Source organism: Mytilus edulis, chromosome 12 (assembly GCF_963676685.1).
Source record: "Mytilus edulis chromosome 12, xbMytEdul2.2, whole genome shotgun sequence".
NCBI classification, from domain to species: Eukaryota; Metazoa; Mollusca; class Bivalvia; order Mytilida; family Mytilidae; genus Mytilus; species Mytilus edulis.
In genome coordinates, this window is record NC_092355.1 from 49,696,914 (window position 1) to 49,719,821 (window position 22,908).

General features: G+C 31.9%; 1 protein-coding gene across 1 annotated transcript in view; it reads left to right on the top strand.

Annotated features, from left to right (window-relative positions):
* The first annotated feature begins 3,745 nt into the window (after window positions 1-3,745).
* The window catches only part of LOC139498712 (uncharacterized), a 35,320-nt gene continuing 16,157 nt past the window's right edge, over window positions 3,746-22,908 (top strand). Inside the window, exon 1 of the mRNA XM_071287237.1 lies at window positions 3,746-4,178. The gene's annotated coding sequence lies outside the window, so the exon portion shown is untranslated. The remainder of the gene's footprint in view (window positions 4,179-22,908) is intronic.

Consider the following 22,908-nt stretch of genomic DNA (forward strand, 5'->3'; position numbering starts at 1 on the left):
AGTACCGAAGTACTGGCTACTGGGCTGGTGATACCCTCGGGGACTAATAGTCCACCAGCAGAGGCATCGACCCAGTGGTAGTAGGGGTTATATCTTGTCATGCAACGACATCATGCTTTTTTTTCTTCTTTTAGGTCGGTTCCAAAGCTGGTGTACTATTAGTCCTTGAGAGTCAAATCAGCTGTGTAATCAATACTTAATTGTTTTGTTTTTTATAGATACATAAGTTTCTATATTCATAAAAAATGTAATCAATACCCAACTACAATTCCATGCGTACGAACTGTTTTCTTGATTTTATTTTTTAACGATTTATGAATGTCCTCTTTGGTATTTTTCTCCTCTTTTGTTATGTTTCCCATTATACAGAGAGTGTTCATACACATTACTGCATTTACGTTTATAATATGTCTACTGTAGGCATTTGTTCCGTTTACATGTTAATTATTACCTTTTTTTTTAACAAAACAAGGAATTCGATCAGTGTCAATTAGTTTATGAACATTTATTTGATATTGGTGCATTTACACGTCGCATGGGTCAAAAGAAAGACCCCTAACACGTTTCTACTATCACTTCAATGTTTCCAGTTCTGCTATTCGGAAACATAATCTAAATCAAACATATCTCAATATTTTAAAATGACTCTAAACAATGGTTGTTAGAAAATCACTTAATTTAACAAAGACGGAACTAAATTTCTTAAGTGGATGCTACAGTATACCTACTTAACCAACGTTATGCCATATTCTATTTTTATTCTGGTCAAAGGACGATAATCCATATGTTTTAAGAGTCTGCTTTTCTCTTACCAGTGTGTTTTTTCGTCGATTCAGTACCAAAAAAAATAAAAACATAAATAAATGGAAATAAATGATGAGGTTATTTGGCAATTAATGAGGAGCATTATATGAATCAAAACTAAAATATGTGAATGGTATTAGTGTTAACAGTACCAATTCCTTCCCTCAATGAATATTTCAAAAATTATACGGTACAGTAATATAATTAATGTCTCCTCAAAAGTGTAGAAAACCAATTCCAATTTTATAATTATATCATTTGTCCATTTATGAAAATTATGCAATTTTTCTGGAAGACTTAGTGAAAACTACTTGATTATTTATCTACTGAGGTGACACTTCAAAAGATAAAAGTCACTGTCAAGATTTGGTTGACCGATCTGAAGTGTCTCTAAATCTTGACCCCCGAGAGACTAATGGTTCTGGTCCTGGATCTTAGATCACCAGAATAGTCTGACCTGTGCATTAACCGAGTATGTCATAAATTCGAATCAATTTGTCTTAATCGCACAACGGGTAATGTATGCATAACAGAAGATGTTACCGATCATATAATTCCCCTATATGTTCTATCTTGATTTGTGAATCAATATTTAAAATCGTGTCACTTGATCAGTGTAAATCACGAAAACGGGTAAAGTATGCCACGAGATACAATTTCCCTATATTTTCTATCCTGATTTGTATATGATTATCCAAAATGGATAAATGTGTTTTGAACATCAGCATACTACTGTTGTCTCGGTGAAGTTTGGGCAGAAACTATTTAGTATATCTGAAAATTGCACAATGATTGCATAAGTATGTATGTTTAAACTTGTTAGATATATAATTATCTTGTACGTTTTAAGATAAAATTATAATATTATGTTATAGTAATTTGTTTGCATCGCCACCAATAGTAGCGGGCCTTTATGTTTGTTTTAGTCCGTGCGTGCTTCCGTCCAGTTCCTTGTCAAATAATGGGTGAAGTGTATATTTAAGCTTTGTGGTTTAGAGTCATATTTGGTCATATCAACTTGATTTTTTTTTTACAAAAATCGTCATGTATGCCAAATTAAGGTTTCGAAACAGATTTCAGAGTTCATTTAAATGCTTTAACATGTGTTGGAGTTTAGATGACGTTTTCGTTGCAACAAACCCATATAAGGTAAAACCAGGAACTTTTAAATTGTAATTTGATGCTTCTCTCCTAAGCACGTGCCCTACAAAAGTAAAATAAAAGACTGTTTGATTTGAAACGACAATTTTGATCTGACTCTAATGTTAAACGACTTGGGCAATCATTTATTATGTCATGTTCAGACTTAGTCTTATGTAGACGAAACGCGCGTCTGGCGTACTAAATTATAATCCTGGTACCTTTGATAACTATTAGTTATTTCAGTTAATCCAGTACTAATCAACAAACAACTTGCGGTATAGAAAGAACTATTCAGCTTTCTCCAAGATGTACAATAATTGTTATATATATTTTTACAAATTGTTATCAAAGGTACCATGATTATAATTTAGTACGCCAGACGCGCGTTTCGCCTCCATAAGACTCATCAATGACGCTCATATCAAAATATTCATAAAGTCAAAGCCAAAATTCCAAAAAGTTGTGCCAAATACGGTTAATGTAATCCAGTTCTAATCAACAAACCACTTGTGGTAAAGTAAGAACTGTTTAGCTTTTTCCCAGATGTACAATAATAGTTATATATTTGTACAAAATAACATATTGAATTGTCAAGCAGCTACTGAACAGAACTAGCTTAATAAAAACGGTGTAAAAAAGGGACAGCTATTTTTGTGTTTATCGCCACTTTCAGTGTTGAATTCACAAAAAACATCAAGAAATATCTAAAACTTTTAAATGACGTTTAATTGATGTTGTTAGTTATTTACGATCTATGAGTTTGAATTTTTCTCTGGTATCTTTCGCCCCTCTTATTATTATCATATTATTTTAAGATCAAAATGACCATTTACTAGGTGTGAATTACATTATGAACTAGTTCGTTAAAAATTGTAATCGTAATACAGGTTTCACGATCATATTGTCGCTACCTGTGGAGTTTTAAATACCCGAAATGTGTCACCAGCTCAGTAGCACAGCACTGACTTGAGTTATCATTGATACGTGCATAATTATAAATTAACTGTTTACAAAACTTTGAATTCAGGTTGAAATAATATGGCTTTTCTTCCTCAGGAATATATATTAACTTAGCTGTATTTGGCCAAACTTTTAGGAATTTTTGGTCCTCAATGCTCTTTAACTTCGTATTATGTTTGGCTATTTTAACATTGTTTTATTCGAGCGTCACTGATGAGTCTTTTGAAGACGAAAGGCGCGTCTGACGCAAATATACAATTCAATCCTGGTATCTATGATGTGTTTATTTACAATAATACGGTTTAATCTAAAAAAAAATGTATATAAGAGTTACATAAAAAAGATAACCATCCACCAAGCATCAAACACTCAATCAATCAATCAATCAATCAATCAATCAATCAATCAATCAATCAATCAATCAATCAATCAATCAATCAATCAATCAATCAATCAAATCAATCAGTCAATAGGAAAGAAAACTGCATGGTTGGAAACGTTAAGATGTGTACATGAATAATTAGTATATTCTAATATAAAATTATTCTGCGTGCATACTTAAATCATAATGTCGTTTCTGTGTGGGGTTACGGTTATATAATAATCTTTATGAATTATTAACAAAACGAGTAAATAATTTCAATTGCATGCAAAGTGCCGCGTGTCTTAACAACCCTAGCATTTTCAATCATAGTTATTGCTTTGAGACGGATGTAAAAGTAATGCTTCGTCAGGAATCAATGCATTTTAATACGTTTTATCGTTTAAATGAAATGAATTGATTTAAATCTAAAATCTATAAAATTGTAATAAGAAGTAATGAACTTATAAATATATCAGTTCTGGTTGGATTTAAATATTTAAATGAACTCTATCTCAGAGATGGATTAAGTTTAACTTTAACGGGTAATAAGGTGAAATAATGGATACAAGCCGGAATGCTTGATTAATCGCAAACAAATAAAACTAAAATTAAATTATCGGATTATGATTTATTAAGATTGTTATTTTAGAGTGAAAATATTATAAATCGAAATCCAATATAACTGTATATGCTTGTTAATACACGGAACATACAAAACATTTGTCAACGATATATCATGTATGTACATTGTAGTGTACTTTAGTGTGCATACATATACACCTAATGGGTCGTGTTTGTACATTGAACGTTAACATTTTTACATGTTTGGATGGATCTTATGATTGACGGATTTCCATTACACACGAAGGTCTGTCTAAATGGAACTCCTGGAACCATGTATACAGAGGTGAGTGTTGTCATTTATGTTGGTTGCATATTTTGCAGGGGCGGATCCAGCCATTTTAAAAAGAGGGGTTCCCAGCCCAGGATAAAGGGGGTAGGTTCCAACCAAATGTTCCCATTCAAATGCATTGATCGTTCAAAAAAAGGGGGGTCAAACCCCCCGGACCACCCTGGATCCGCCACTGTCTGGTGTTCAATTATCAAAATCATTGAATTGGTAGTGAAACAAATAACCAGGCTTATTAGTTGTCGTCTGGCGTATTAAATTATAATCCTGGTACCTTTGATAACTAGTCCCACTTGTCATGCTTGTCTATATCACTCTGCTTAGCTCTTGATAAAATTGAAAATCGTCCTTCCCTACGCCTATTTCATCCAGCTCAGTCGCTTTGTAATTATCGTATCACGGCTAGCGCTTTCAGACGAGAGCAGGCATTATCAGCGACGTCACAATGTCTGAGAAGAAGTTATCAGCGACGTCACAATATGTGAGGAGACGTTTTCAAGCTTGCTTTTTGTCAAGTGAAAAACTGTCTTGGGGAGGGTGAAAAGACCAGTAGTAGAACGATAAATAGATAATCAAATTGTTCACATTGATATCGAAAAATTTCAACTGCGAGCCACGATGGCGAGTAAGCATAGCGAACGGGATAAAATGTTTCACATTGTGTCGAGCAGGTGATATTTTACGATATCAATTTGTAGAAAACCCGATAAGCTATATGTATCACAGCTTTGTGACGTCAAATATATTGACCCTGCCTTTATAACTTTGACCCGGACATATTAACGCTGCCATGAAGTTTGAACCGATGTTAATAAGTTTGACCCGATATTAACAAGATGTCTTCCGGTTTAATAGTGAAACAAAGAAAACATGCAAAATACTCAAATACAACTTGATACTAAATACGGAATATGCATAAAAAATAATAAAAAGAGTGGCCCTCTATTCTAAAACATGTATAATTACATAAATCCTCTTCATTCGAACTTTTGGTGGATAGTTGTCTCATTAGATATCATACCTCATCTCCTTACTTTGGTGTTAGGAGTCCACACTCCTTGTCCCTAGCTGCATTTCTGCTTTCACTAAACACATTCTTTGGGTTATCTGTAAGACGTACATGTATGACCTCGTTCACGCTATTCAGTGCTTCCTTTTGAGTCGTTTCCGTAATCAGCTTCTTTACACACTGCCCGGTGATTAGCCATGCTTGAAACCTACTATCTGCAGGATGGATTTTGGTTGTCTGGATTTTCCCTTCTATCGACGATTGCCTGCCATGGATGACAAGCTCTTTCTTCCTAGCTTTTAATTCTGGATATGCTCCCATAACCTTTGATCTCTCTATTAAAACCTTTAAATGTATTTCCTCGATTTGGTTGTATCGTGGTAGCGCTTTCGCCTAGAGTACAGGAGGTCGTGGGATCGATCCCAAGATGTATAAAGCCTAAGACTTGAAAATTAGTAGTTGCTGCTTCTTCCCTAGGTACGTGGCATCAAGGAGTAAGATCAAGTACGACATGGTCTAGTAGTCATAGTAATTTGTTCAAGTATGTTGACATATCATCAAACGGACTTTTGCCTTTAAGTTAAACTAGATCTAGACTAGCACATTCTAAACCATCTCAGCATGGAGATCCAGATTAAAGGAGGTTTCATGTTCTAGTCTTGCATATGCATCACATTCACTGATAGACAGTAAACACAAGCATCTTCAGCTGCATCAGCAACAGCAGCAAAGTCCTGCAAACTTACTGATTGTATATGACGTTACTCTGATAAAGAGGGATAACTCATTGCTTCTGTTTTGATTATCGTAATCATGTTTTGCATCCATCAACATTTTTCAATACTTTTATGTTCAGATTGTTTACGTCATGGCTTTGCACCAAATCACAAAGAACCATTCTTCAATTTATAATGATGAATATATTCAAACATTTAATATGCATTAATAAATAAATATTTATCAAAATTAAAAGCATACTAACTCGTAAAGTGACATTATCAATGCATAATAAATTAGTAGCACAAGTACATTAACACTATTTAAATCGTTTTCTGTAACGTGACACGTGGGGTCATGGATGTATATAATAGCGATTATCTAACACATCTTTGTGCTTTCTTGTCAATTGTGTAAATCTATACACACAAGAACTTTAGTCTTCTTTACATAAACTATTGGTAAAATGTTATCGTGCTGGGATAAATGTACAGGTATTGAAATCTATAGTTTAAATCTATTGGCTTTTGAATGTTTGCACTTGTTGACAAGTCTGTGGGAAATGTCGTGGTTATCGCCCCTTAATATTTGTTAATGTGGTTGTCGAATCAAATGATTTTATCTGTGGAAGGGAAAATATCTTAACAGTATTTTAAGAATGAAGTCTTTTAAACAAATACAAATTTTAAGGTTTCTGTGAATCACATTTAATGTTATGTTTTTTTAATTACAAAAAATTCTGTTACAACAGTACAACTCGTGTTATAATAAAGGTACAATATATTAACAAATTACGAAACTTTTAAAGTAAAATACAAAACAAAAACATATTGGTAAATACATAAAACGTATCAAAGTGTATATATACATTGTCTTAAAACGACCTTAAAGTATTACCTGCTGATATATTTTATGAAAGACTGCAACAGAGCAAATTTCATAATTATGACAACGTTTTAAACAGTGAAAATACAATCTTGTACAATTCATAGAACAAACATGTACATAATATCAATGCTAAAAAAGAGTATGTCGATGTTGCAACAAACTAAGCTTGAGAGAATCGATGTTTATCTTTAAAAAAAAACCTGAGGTACACAATTACTGAACAACACTAACAGTATAATTACATAATCATTGTAAAATGATATGGTGAACAGTTCCTAAATTTGTTAGATTTATAAATGATATTGCCGTAAACAGGGGGCGTTTCTGCTGGTGAAATCATACTTCAATGAAGATTAATATTTTTTGACAAATATAGGATATAATATCTCTCTGCTGTTAAAGAAATTGATAAATGAAAATTGTATGTTTCATTTAAATTTAAGACGTTATTACAAACACGCGTATATCGAGCCACGTGCGAAATTTACACTCTACAATCAGAAGCTAAAGGAACATCACCAACAAATAACGGAGAATTTAAAGGAAAACATATGTAGCTTAACTTATTTTTGCAACGTTCGCGAGTAGAAAATAACGCGAATATGTAAATCTTTGATCAATTAATTACGTCAAATACATTGCAAAATTGCGAAACTAAATCGCCGCGAAGTTTACTAACACTGGTTTATTACGATGGCAAAATCCGTCAATGAAAGAAAAACAATATATGTTGCACCATGTCGTTCTAGACGAAACGCGCGTTTGACGTGCAACATTTTAAGCGCAGTATCTATGATAAGTTAATTAAGTAGAATGTGGCGCTGCATATTTAAAGTTATTGACCCCAGTACTTAGTTATGTATGATATATCATAAGTATTCATTCGTCTGTATCAAGCTTTTCATAAATATAACATGTAGATCTCTTTAATAAGCATAGCACTGATTCGTACCCGATTTGATTCAAATGAAATCAATGAAAAGTCTTCCCATTCCAAATTATAATAATTATCATAAAGACCCTGGGACTAATTAACAAAAGAAAAAAAGAAACATTTTGAATACCGCAAAGAACTTGGGGTTGTCGAAAGCATTACCATAACTGATTTAAGATTTAAATTGCTTGAATTTTCAAGCCTCATTAGGACCATGATCAATCGGTTAATGGTATGTTTTATTCAGTTGTTATTGAAATTTTGAATGATATTGCAAAATATAAAATTAAAATATCATTGTATGAACATAAAAACGCAGATCTATAGCTGAGAGTAAAGTCATATGTTTTCTTTTTTAATTGAATTGGAAATACAATTCTAATTCTATTATAGTTCTCTCATGCGTCTTTTGTTATTCCACACCGGGATATAATATACTTTAGTAAAATAGTACCAGTTCCACGATCAAAATTAAAAAGGAAGTTCGTTGAAATATATTAATTAACTAGTTTAACCCCGTCACATGTTCATATAACTGTCCAAAGCCAATAATTCCTTCGCTGGTGTCCTTTTGATTGTTTTTGTTATATCACAATACTTTTTTGACATATAGAAAATTTGAGTATTGTTTGTCGATCTTTGATAATCGCTGTTAAATTGATTTCAAAGTATTCTAACTATTCACGAAACTTGACATAGTGTGAAGACAAATTTCTATTTTTGAAGACCGTACTTAGTTGACCTTTTGATGTCTCTGTTATTTGTTCGGACGTTTTTTTGCTGTCTCTGTGACATAATCCACTGTGGCACTCATCTCCTTTTATTCATAAAAATGAGCCAAAATTCATCCTATGTCCATTATCGTACTTGCGAAACACTAGCTTATACAACTTATTATATTTCATGTCAATATGCTAATCTTTCATTGGTTAATACGAGGGAGACATTTTAATCTATTCCATGGCAAATACTCTTGACGGTGACGCTTGATCAAATGTGCGCTTCCCTTTTCACGAATGTTACCTACCGAATAAGACATTTTACCGGATATGTAATAACATGAGCACCACGACGGGTGCTACATGTGGAGCAGGATCTGCTTACCCTACTGGAGCACCGAGATCACCCCAGTTTTTGATGGAGTTCGTGTTGCTTAATCTTTAGTTTTCCATGTTGTGTCATGTGTACTATTTGTCTGTTTGTCTTTTAATTTTTTAGCTATGATATGGTCAGTTTATTTTCGATCTATGAGTTTGACTGTGCCTTTGGTATCTTTCGCCTCTCTTTTTTTGAATACGAATAGTTTTTTTTTACAAGACGCCATAGTGTGTTTCTTATAATTTGAAACTTGAAAGTTATAACAGAACATTCAGTTTAATAAATTAAAAAAAAAGCATAGATGAGAGGGTGATAGAGCAGATTGTTGACCTTCGAAAACACATTGTCAAAATTGGCTTCACCTCAGTTTTCTCGGGGTAAAATTCTGCTCTATCACCCTCTCGGCTATGTGTTATTTATATAATAACATATGCAGATCGCTTGGTTTTATATCGATCAGTTGCAACCAAGGCAATAACAACACGATATCTTAAAATACAAATAGACGAAATAAGTTCGTTTCTCATTGACTACATGTATTGAGCTTTTTAACCTAAAGTTTGATAAAGAGCAGAGAAAACATGTCATTTTGTCTCCATTAGTTAAATCTATAGTGATTTTATTTTCATTGTATTACACAATCAAAGTAAACATTACTAATACATCAGTATGAATTTGGCTTTTTGTTTGAAAATTTAGATTATTAAAATGACAGCCAAATGTGTAAAACTATTTAAACACAAAATAAAAGGACATAGAAATAATATCAATACCGGTTTTAAAACAAAGGTTTATGTTCAAATAGATAGTAATGGAGGGGGCTCGGTGGCCAAGTGGTCTGAAGTAGTTCTGTAATCCCTAACCAGTCAACACTGAGGTTGTGAGTTCGAAGCCCGCTCGTGCGGGTGTACTCGACTCCAATCTTAATTGACTAGGATTGTCAGTTTTCCTATCAAAGGTTGTTAGTTTTCTCCGAACACCTCGGCTTTCTCCACCCATAAAAACTGTCCTCCGTGAAATAGCCCAAAACTGGCGCTAAAAAGTGGTGTTAAAACACCAACAATCACTCAATCAATTAAATACATAATTTATAGAATGGAAACTTATATATAAACTACTCGGGAGCACCTGAGTTCACTCCAGATTTTTAAAGAGGTTTGTAATGCCCTATCTTTGGTTTATTGCGTAATGTTTTGAAAAAGTTTGTTATTGTTTATATGTTTGGCCATGGTGGATGTTAGTATTACCGAGTTTATGTTTGTCGATTGTCATTGGTCTCTTTTTGAAGACAATGAATTACCTAAACCATGGCAGTATAAAAAAATTAGGAGATTTAACGGATGGTAATACTTTCTTGAATGTAGACAACTATAATTGTATCTTCTTGGACTGATATTCCCTCCTTAATTGTATCTTCTTGGACTGATATTCCAACTATAATTGTATCTTCTTGGACTGATATTCCAACCATAATTGTATCTTCTTTGACTGATATTCCAACTATAATTGTATCTTCTTGGACTGATATTCCAACCATAATTGTATCTTCTTTGACTGATATTCCAACCTTAATTGTATCTTCTTGGACTGATATTCCAACTATAATTGTATCTTCTTGGACTGATATTCCAACCATAATTGTATCTTCTTTGACTGATATTCCAACTATAATTGTATCTTCTTGGACTGATATTCCAACCGTAATTGTATCTTCTTTGACTGATATTCCAACCTTAATTGTATCTTCTTGGACTGATATTCCAACTATAATTGTATCTTCTTGGACTGATATTCCAACCATAATTGTATCTTCTTTGACTGATATTCCAACTATAATTGTATCTTCTTGGACTGATATTCTAACCATTATTGTATCTTCTTTGACTGATATTCCAACTATAATTGTATCTTCTTGGACTTATATTCTAACCATAATTGTATCTTCTTTGACTGATATTCAAACCTTAATTGTATCTTCTTGGACTGATATTCACACCTTAAATGTATCTTTTTGGACTGATATTCCAACCTTAATTGTAGTACCTTCTAAGACTGATATTCCAACTATAATTGTATCTTCTTGGACTGTTATTCCAACCATAATTGTATCTTCTTTGACTGATATTCCAACCTCATTTGTATCTTCTTGGACTGATATTCCAACTATAATTGTATCTTCTTGGACTGATATTCCAACCATAATTGTATCTTCTTTGACTGATATTCCAACTATAATTGTATCTTCTTTGACTGATATTCCAACCGTAATTGTATCTTCTTTGACTGATATGTCAACCTTAATTGTATCTTCTTGGACTGATATTCCGACTATAATTGTATCTTCTTGGACTGATATTCAAACCTTAATTGTATCTTCTTTGACTGATATTCACACCTTAAATGTATCTTCTTGGACTGATATTCCAACCTTAATTGTAGTACCTTCTAAGACTGATATTCCAACTATAATTGTATCTTCTTGGACTGTTATTCCAACCATAATTGTATCTTCTTTGACTGATATTCCAACCTCATTTGTATCTTCTTGGACTGATATTCCAACTATAATTGTATCTTCTTGGACTGATATTCCAACCATAATTGTATCTTCTTTGACTGATATTCCAACTATAATTGTATCTTCTTTGACTGATATTCCAACCGTAATTGTATCTTCTTTGACTGATATTCCAACCTTAATTGTATCTTCTTGGACTGATATTCCGACTTTAATTGTATCTTCTTGGACTGATATTCAAACCTTAATTGTATCTTCTTTGACTGATATTCACACCTTAATTGTATCTTCTTGGACTGATATTCCAACTATAATTGTATCTTCTTGGACTGATATTCCAACCTTAATTGTATCTTCTTGGACTGATATTCCAACCTTAATTGTAGTACCTTCTAAGACTGGTATTGATAATGATACATTTTCAGACTGAAATCCTATACAAATGGAAACTTCTTCGAATTTATTGTATCTTCTTGTACTGGAGAACAATCAGGTGAACTTCTTTCTTTGACTGATAGTCAACCATTAATGAAAACTTCTTTGACTGATAGTCAACCAATAATGGAAACTTCTTTGACTGATAGTCAACCAAAAATGGAAACTTTTTTGACTGATAGTCAACCAATAATGGAAACTTCTTTGACTGATAGTCAACCAATAATGGAAACTTCTTTGACTGATAGTACACCAATAATGGTACCGTCTTAGATTGACAATCCACTATCATTGGTATTTTCTTGGACAAGAGATTAATCACTTATGGTATCATTTTGGACTGACAGTCCACCTTTAATGGTACCTTCGTATATGTATATGGTCAACTACTAATCTTACCTTCTAGGACTGATTAATCAGCGATAACGGTACCATTTTGAACGGAGAGTCAAACAATAATAATAGTACATTCTTGGACTGATAGTTCATTACTAATGGTACCTTCTTAGTTTAATTATATACCACTAATGGTATCTTCTTGGACTAGAGGTCCATTTAAGTTGCCACTGGACGTTAAAAATAGCCAACAATCCATGCATCTATCATCCCCCTCTTTTACCCCTCCCTCGTTTGGTTGATTGTGATATATACCCGCCGCAGTAAGTTTAATGTTTAAACTTTAAAATGCATTTTGCATTATTGTTATTTTTAAATATTTCACTATCGAGAAAGAACGAACATTTTGTCGTCAACGAGGGTTGATCTCTAATGACAGATCGGATTACAATATATCAATCTTATATGGATACAGAAATATAGAAACGTTTTCAAACACATATCGATAAAACATAATGAAGGTTATATATTCATGTAAATCATGTAGATAATAGATTTTGCAAATATCGATATTCATTTGAAAATTTGCATCAAAAGCGTAGCTTTTCTAATCCATGAAACCATATTATTTACTGCAAAATCCATATGTCTAAACAGTTATTTAACATATTAATATAAGATTACACGTAAGACTACATGAGGATTTGAACAACAAAATGCGGTTAAGAAAGCCAGCAATTTGTGAATAATTAAATAATTTCAACATAGACGTGTGAAAAGAAACAGAAAATTTCTTTCATGCTAATTATTTAGTTGGAAAATTGTTACAAAAATCAATAATCCTTGCATGTCTAAGGTATGAAAATCTATAACAAACAGACTTTATGAATTACGAAAAATGTCATTTATCAACGTGTAATACATATATGGAAAACAGAGTCAAATTGCCAAAGGCAAAGGCGTGATGGATATAAAGTGATAACTTCCAACATGCAATGTTATTCCATTTTATCATACATGTATATTTAGTAGTAAATACAGTAGTTCTGAATATTTGATAAATAGCCTGCTGTTTAATCCATATCGCACAACTTTGATGCGCACCCTTTATCACACCCCTACCCTTTATCGCACCCTTCATCACACCCCTACTCATTTTATTTTTTTTTAACTCCGTTTTAATTTATGCAAGCTTCTTCAGAAAAAAAATTCTTCAAAATTTTTTCAATTTTTTCCCCCTCAAAATTGTTCCCAAATGAACGGTCATTCGGACATAAAAAGGCTGATATTGGTATCTCGGGATGATACGGCATATGATACGGATTTTGCCATGTATTATTCTCTATTTAGTGAATTTTACATCAAAATAGTATCTGATATGTACGGTAACCTTATATGGTTGTTTGTACGGATTGAAACTAAATATAAAAACACGTGAGTTATAAATAGTAAGCATTTACGGCACTATTACTTGTTTTCAAGGGAAACACGTGAAAGGAAAATTTAAATGCTGATCCAAAAGATGGGGAAAGGAAAATCATAAAACGAGGAATTTCAAGCAGGAAAAACATATCAATGGAAAAAAACTTCAATTCGATCCTACCCCGATTTTTCGTCAAATTTTACATTTCAGGGTAAACTAGTACAGGAAAGCAAAGTATTACTGTTTTAAGTAAAATAAACGTTAATGGGCGAAGTTCAGTATTCTAAAATATATTTACGTTATTAGGCGGTATTTAAATTTTTTTTAAGGCGAAGTTCATGTATAATATTCTTCGGCCCTTTATAGCTTGAACCGTAGGTTCCGTGTTGAAGACTGTACTTTGACCTTTAATGGTTTACTTTTACGAATTGCGGAATGGATGGAGAGTTGTCTCATTTCATCTCAAATCACACCGTCTTATATTTATTAATTTGGCGGTACTTTTGGAGTAATACATGTTTTGATTTATTTGGTGGTAATTTGGATTTGTTGGTTTAATATGAATTTATATTGTGTGGATGAGTAATTTTAATTTCAACAGCTTATATATGCAGGAAAGATATTAACATATTTTACACCTCATGTGTTAAAACGTATAATAATTGGCATTAAGATGTCTTATTCATTTGTATGTACAAAACAGGAAGAAAGGGACCATTTCTCCAATACATTAGATTGAAGGCTCCATTTCATACATGTAGCATTTATCAATGACAGTCAATGTGAACTCATCTTCGTCGTTTAACAGCTTAATATGCGTAATTTAAAGTTTTTACAACATTATGTCATATATTAAAAAGAAAATTTCGTATTTGAATAATAAATATCAAAAGATAAAGAAAGAAAAAAAACTGTAAAAATACTCATCTTAGATATCAGGATTGAAATTTAGTACGCCAGACGTGCGTTTCGTCTGCGTAAGACTTGTATTTTTTTTTTATAATATTTGACATAATGTGAATAGGGAGGCATTCCAAATTGATATCGCATCAACAGTGTGTTTTGTATAGGCTTTCAAACATAGAATTTAATGCCATTTAATCATTTAGTGCCAATAACTTTAAATACAAGATTTCTTTAATAACTAACGTGCTTGTCAATCTATCATTAAACAATATGTATTACTATCTACAATGCCTATATCTTTCTTTCAGAATGTTATTCTCAAATATATGTGTGTAGTGTTTGCCACTGGACACCATACATGTAGCATACATAATTGATATAATGAGTCGGCTTTTTTTCTGTCTGTGATTACTTTTGACAAATTCCAACTAATCCTTTTTTTATTCTAAGTATAAGAACAATGACAACCGGTGCAATAAATTTAATAGAAAAAACACATAACTCTTTAATATTCAGTACGGCGAAATAAATCATTTTCCTAATATTTGTGAAACGTCGCACGCTACTGGTGTTACTTTGGTAAAATCACGGACAAGACACATTCATCTTATTAATTTTTAAACATAAAAATTGATATTATAAAGTGTTGTATATCATTTTAAAGCTATTAAACTCTTCTTTCAGATTATTTCAATTTTGTATATGTAACAGACCGTTTTCATTAATTAAAACTCAATAAAACCTTTATTTTGCAATATGATTTCCTTGTCCCGCGTTACACTTTTAGTTTTATGAAATTCTGAATACCGTAAAAAACATATGAATCTTGTTACCAAACGATATAAAAGTTTGTCTAGAACAAGCAATTCATAGTTGGGCGATGACGTAATGTCGATTTTTTTCTCTCGAAAAGACGGAAATATAAAATAAAGGGATCCAGATGATACAAATTATGTGTCCCATGCACGAAAGGTTGCCGTAATTTTTGTTAAATTGTCCCAAAAAAAGGGAATTCCAGAGCAATCCTCATGTCGAAAGTAAATAATTCTTATATTAGTATTTTGTACAAAGATCACACTTTCGCCTCATGCAATAATCAGGAATTTTTAAAATAAATTCTTATTATTCGAGTTGAATAGCAATGTCCGACATTTTGTCCCCTTCAAACCAAATTAAACGTAGGGTTACGTTTTCTGTTTTTTCATGATGTTTATTTAATACAATGCCATTCGCTACATAAAAAAATTATAATGGATAAAAGTACAAAAAATTATCTCTATTTTGATATTAAATTCCCATAAATTAAATCTAGTATACGAGATATCAGATAAAACTAAAATGTCCGATACAATGTCCCCACATACGATTTTGACGTTATAGATAGATAAGATAAAGATAAATACGTTTATTGCAATAAGCACAATTATGCTATAGCACATTTAAATTACAACATTATCATGTGTAAGCAACATGAAATTTATATTAATACATAGGTATACAAAACTGCAGAGAACATAATTAACAATATGAACATTTTGTTAATGAAAAAGACAATTAGATTCATATATATAACTAAGTTAATATGAAAGTTCTGAGTTTCCAACTTTCACGCAAAAAACACATCAAATTGTAAATAACAGTTTTTGTTTGAACTTGTAGTAGTGAATACAGTTTGTTGATATTTGGCCATGTATGATAATGTTTTGAGAAGTATTTAAGTCTATACTGTCTATATGCTGGACAAACCATAATAAAATGATATTCGTTCTCTATACATTGCATAGTACAACATTTACAAATTCTATCCTCCCTTCGTTGTTTTATGTAACGACCAGTTTCCATATTTAGTTTTAATACACCAAATCTTAATAAAGACAACATTTTAACATTGATATTTTTCAATATATATTGTTCCATCTTAAAACCTGTTTTTATCACTTTGTACAATATTAATTTTTCAGAGCTCTCTACAGACTCACGCCAGCTCTGATAAAATTGATCTAACAGACGTTCATTCAAAATATCAAAGTTTACATTAACATTCTCTTGTGCATACCATAAATAATTAAATCCAAGTTGAAAAAGTAAATTACGAACATTTGTGGCCCAATTTTCTTTACCACTATTACAGTCAGCAACTAGAACTTGATATATTTCATATACAATATCTGGTTTCTTGTTTATAATATTAACCCAGTATTTCAACAACTTTTGTTTCCTAGTAACATACATAGGTAAATGACCAAGATCGCCAATAATACAACAGACAGGCGTGTTTTTGGGTACTTTTAAAACAAATCTACAAAATTTATTATGTACAGTTTCGATTTCTTTTGCATGATGAAAACCCCACACTTCAGAGGCGTAGTTTAAAATAGACATAACTAGACTGTCAAACATGGCACATTGCTGTTCTGGTGAAATATAAGTAGATCTTAATGAGTTTAACAATGCTGCAAGCGCTCTACTTCCCTGTCCCGCTAGACGTTTTTGAGTTTGTTGAAATTTACCGTTGTAATGTAGAAGAACTCCAAGGTATACATAGTGATCGACTACTTTTAGTTCCGTATTGTCATAATGCCATGAATGGTTTACTTTTTGCCATCCTTTACGAAAAACTACAACTTCTGTTTTATCCTTATTAACCCCAATTTTCCATTTTGTACAGTAGACGAATAATTTATCTAAAAGAAACTGTAGAGCTTCCGGTGTTTTTCCAAATAGCACAGTGTCATCAGCGAATAACAACAAATATATCAAATATCCATTAAGGCTTATGTAATCACTAGTTCTATTATCATTCATACGTAGATCATCAGCAATGTCATTTATAAAAAATATGAAAAGTAGAGGAGACAAGGGTTCACCTTGTTTTACACCAATATTATTACAAAAAACATCTGAAAGTAATCCATCGCATTTAACGCGAATGTTCACAGTTGCATATACTGACTGCACCATGGAAACAAACTTGCTACTAATTCCACTATTGAAAAGCTTATACCAAAGTATGCGACGGTCGACATTGTCAAAAGCTTTACAAAAGTCCACGAATGCTGAATACAGTTTTTCCTTTTGCGACAAGGTTGTTGATATTATTCCATGAAGAATAAAAACAGCGTCGACAGTTGATTTTTGGCGACGAAATCCAAATTGGTTTGCTAAAAGAATCTCATTATCTTCGGCCCAACAAAGTAAACGATTATTCAAAATTGAAGTAAAGATCTTTGAAAATACACTAATCAATATAATTGGCCTATAGTTATTAGGGTTTGTAAGATCCCCTTTCTTTGGTACAGGTATAGCAATTCCTTCTATCCAATTATCGGGGTATATACTAAATTCAAAAAGTTTATTAAACAAAACTGTTAAAAATGTTGAAAAAAGTTGAGAATCTGATAAAAACATTTCTCCACTGATTTCATCTGTTCCTGTACTTTTACCACGCTTTAGTTTTTTAATAGCAGATTCAATTTCAGATTCAGTAAATTCGTTATCTAAATCGTCTATGTGAAGATCTTCCGAACGAATGTTGTCTATTAACGTTTTAACTTCTTCTGATAAATCACCAGGTTCCGCACCAAGAAAGTTTTTAAAATGTTCAAAAATGTCTTTTGCATCGGCCGCGCATCTAGATCGACCCTTAGGTCTAACTTTTGACCAGAATTCTCTAGGATTCACTTTAGCCAATCGACTTAGCTCCTGTCCACGTACACGTTTATATCGTGTTTTCGCTTTTCGTTTAACTTTGTTGTATTCGTTTCTTGTTGACACGTATAATTGTCTATTGGGATTGCTTGGGTAGCGCTGAAAACGGTTCCGTGCTTGGTGAAATTCACTTCTAAACAGTTTACATGAGTGATCGAACCAATCATTTGTACTAAGCTTATGTTTACTTAAATGTTTTTTAACAGATGTTTTACCAAAAACATTAAGCGCGCATTTAAATATAACATCGGTGATCACATTTATGGCGTTGTTCGCACTTTCATTGTCATTTATGTTGTTTACTAGTTCCAACAGATCAGTTTGTTTCTCCCGTAATGCTTGCGTGTAATCGCTAACTTTCTCATTATCCCACTTTATATATGTATAATGGTTTGAAGAATGTTCCTCATTATACGTTCGATTAGTCTGAATTTCATAAAATAAAGGCGAATGGTCAGAAAATTCATTATGTTCCAGAACTTTAAAATTCTCAACCAATTTATAATCACATGGACAAGTTAACAGATAATCATTCACACTTCTTCCGTTTGAAGTACAAAATGTAAATTGACCAGCCAGATCGTTTCGTAGTCTACCATTACATATAGTTAAACCCGTGTTATGACACATTTGGACAAGCTTTCGACCAAACTTATTTACTGTTGTATCCTTTGAACATCTTGGAGGAGTAATGGGATTTTCATCATGCACTACACTACTAACATATCTATCTAAATTATCAAAACCTAGCCAATCATCTAGTAACCCAACTCTACTATTAAAATCACCACAAACAAGTATACTTCCTTTTTCTCTATACTCAAAAACAATATTTTCTATTAATTCAAAAAAGTCACAGTCATTTACATTATAATATGAGGACTTCTCATGGGGTATGTACACAAAACATATGTAAATATCAGTATCATTATGAAAAAAATCCTTTTTTAACTTTATCAATAAAATACCATTTTCAATTTCCTTGACTATTTCAATACCTTTCATAATATATGGTTTACAGTAAAAACATATTCCACCCTCGTTTCTGACCCCTATATTATTACATCTACCAAATGACGATAGATTTTCAAAATTATTTAAGTGTGGCTTATTACTGCCCTTTAACCATGATTCACAAAGAAATAATAAATCATAATCATTAACAAAATTTAAAAAGTCATTGTCATCGATACAAGAAATAATACCATGAATGTTCCAACTTAAACACTTGATATTTCGAGAATGCTCTCTGCGTGTATCCTATGGACCAACATATTCTTTACCTGCTACGAACAGTTTGTCTCTCACAAAATATGCCTTAATATTGTTTTCTTTAAGTGCTCTAAGTTTCGGCAGTAGATTTTTTCTTCTTTTCAAAATTTCAACTGGCAATTGTTCGGATATACCAAAATTCGTGTCTTTAAGATTAACAGCGCTTTTACGGACTTCTTGTTTCTGAAAATAGTTTGAAAACTTCACCAATAACGGGCGGATTCTGTCCCCCTCTTTTCCAATTCTGGAAGCATTTTTTATGTTTATTTTCCTCTCATTTTCTACTATATTCAAATTTTCTTTGAAAAAAATATGTAAGTTATTAACACAGTCTTCACCTTCCACCTCAGGTATATTATAAAAAACAAGATTGTTTTTCATTTCTTTCATCTGTATGTCAATCATAAGTTCTTCTTTCATTTTAACGCTTTCGTCCTTCACCTTTTTTCTAGTCAGGTCAATTTCGTTCTTTTGTTCAGATATTTGTTTATTGAAACGTTTTACATTTTCTGATTGTGAATTGATTTGATCATTTACTTCTTTGATTTTAGTGTCAAGTTCTAATATTTTTTTTCTCTGATCATCGAAGCAATCACTGAAATGTTGAGTAGCATGTTCAACCTCCCCCAATCTCTGACTTAAAATCTGTGTTTCATATTCAACTTTAGTCACTTTACTATTCATATTATTCACAATGGATTCAATGTTGTCAAGTTTATTCAGCCTACTGTCAATGTTTTCCATTTTCAAAAATAAATCGTCAACCCACGGAGGTTTCTGTGCCATACTAGTTGGTGACATTCGTTGCATAGTTGACTGATAGAATGAGTTTGGAGTTGAACAATATTGCGGTTGAATTTGTTGCATTGTTTGTGATGGGGCGACATATTGTAACTGCTGGTTCATCGGGTAAAACAAGCTATGATCTTGCACCATTTGCGATGAATGTGGATGACCAGTGTTTTGTTTGTTTACATCTGACATAACGGGTGTGTTGGGTGTACTCGATTTGTTCAATTTACCTTCAATGTTACTTTCAATGTTTTTCACTTCATTACTCTTACTTTTTGGCTTTTTTGGTTTTCTCCTTGTCGTCTTTTTAATGTCCGATTCACTTAATGTATTATCACTGCTCACATTTTTACGTTTTCCGCTCATATTAGTTCATAGTTCTTAAATTTACATTGGATCTTTCACAAACACCTCTGTCCGCCATGTCGCTTACACCCTATAAATATATTTAATAAAATATGCTTCTAACGTACCGTCTAATTGTCATTATTGCGGTTTTCACAGACGATTTGGAATACGGCTATTTTATTTTGTTGCTTAATAAGAAAACTTTAAAATTAATGTTTTATGTTGAAGCTCAACCGATTCATAGAGAAGGGGTTGGGAGAGATTTTCTCGCGGAACTGAAGTGTTTTCCGGACTATAATAGTCGGATCCGCTATAATACAAATTAATAGAAAAAAAAACAGCAATAATAATTGTTCCCGCTAATTCCCTTGCATATATTTGTGCAGAACTGACATGCTAGATATGCCGTAGTCCTTTCGCCTTGACATTCAGGAGTGCAAAGATGAGTGCATTTGCAGTGCATAGTTTATCCATAAAAAAAAGTAATCGATTGCCTTTATAATTAACATGTATATAAAACAAATGGTTTCAATTCAAGTTACTTTTTTATTTTTAATTTGTTAATAAAACTAAAGCTTAACATCTTTTATCTAAAAAAAAAACAATTAATCCTTTCTTAGGGAAAAAAATCAATCCTTTAAAATTCATTGTAAAAAGCCATCTGAACAACATGCATTCCAACGTTTTTATTTTGGCTTACGTCTTTGAGTGTGTAACGTTAGGTGACAACAGTATCGTGCGACGTTTCTGTTCAATGTATTGATATCATAATATATGAGAGATTAATAGACAATAGAATTACAATCAATCATTTTTCCATGTAAGTAATATATTTATTTACCATTTGTGTATTCAATTTTTGTCAACCTTTTCAAAAATATAATTTCGCTTTTAATGAACATTTTTAAACAGTAATGTCCTTTCTTTTTGTGATATAACTAATTAGAATTCCAACTTATTGTTCGTTAATGATTTATTGTATCTGGATTATTGAACAAACATATTGAAATTATTGTCACAGTAAAGTGGAACAAATTATGTTTAGGCTTTTAGAAACTATGGCATTGTTTTTCACTTTGATTTAGAAATAAAACTTTACATACATTATTGATCATTTAATGAGAATCAAATGCGAAAAATGTTGTGCAAACAAATTATGGTACAAAAGTATGAAAAAATCAAGAATAATCAGAGTTGAAAAGCAGAAAATATGACAATTCTCTATGTATACAGTACTTAGTTATTCTTTTATATATATATCGTGTCACGATATCACAGTAGCATGGGTTCGAATCCCGGCGAGGGAAGAACCAAAAATTTGCGAAAGCAAATTTACAGATCTTACATTGTTGGGTTGATGTTTAGACGAGTTATATATATATATATATATATATATATATTACAAACAAGTCTAAACAAGTGACAAACCATACAATATATATGCCCACTGGATCTCAGAGTGATAGAGATACATGGTTAATACAAATATTTATATAAGTCTGAAAATTATATATATTTTTTTTTTTGGGGGGGGGGGGGGGGGGGGTGGGTCGTATTACTATCAAGTTAAATAGTTTTCCTGTTCTGATTTTCATTGCACTTTCATTTTGTAAAATTTAGAATGAAAATGGGGAATGGGTCAAAGAGACAACAACCCGACCAGAGAGCAGAAAACAACAGAAGGCCACCAACGAGTCTTCAACACAATGCAGGCGATATGCAGTGATAAGCGAGACACCGTAATATCTTTTATTTTAGGACTTAATATATGTTTTCCCTTAATGCACATGTAATGTCAAGGTCAGGTCGTTTATAAACTGTGAACCTGATTCCATTCATAAAAGGACATAGATTTTATAATTTATTTATATCACAAGTTTTGGGAGAAATTATATAAGAAACACATAATATGTACAAATTATTGAATAAGTAATTCATTTAATTTAATAATAGATTTTAGTGAATGATATTAAAGAATGAGAGAGAATTATATCGCATTATATCTTGGACTACTGTATACATGTATTATATGTACAAGTCCCAGATTAAATTTTATTTAATTTCGTGTAATAAGTAACACCTTATGATTGGGTCTTAATAAACACACTTTTATTGGTACTATCCTAATCTTTCCTTTTATAAATAATAAACAAACGTAATGGTATATTAATAAAAATATAAGGGAAACCATAATACTTATTCTATTATACTAGATAATGCTTCAGTGACTCCCTATATAATCAACCAATTTTTAAATTGTCAGCATATTTCTTAATATGATTTTAAAGGTTTGAACACAAGTATCTTTTTAAAGAAAATAATTATAAAAAATGAAATAAAAAA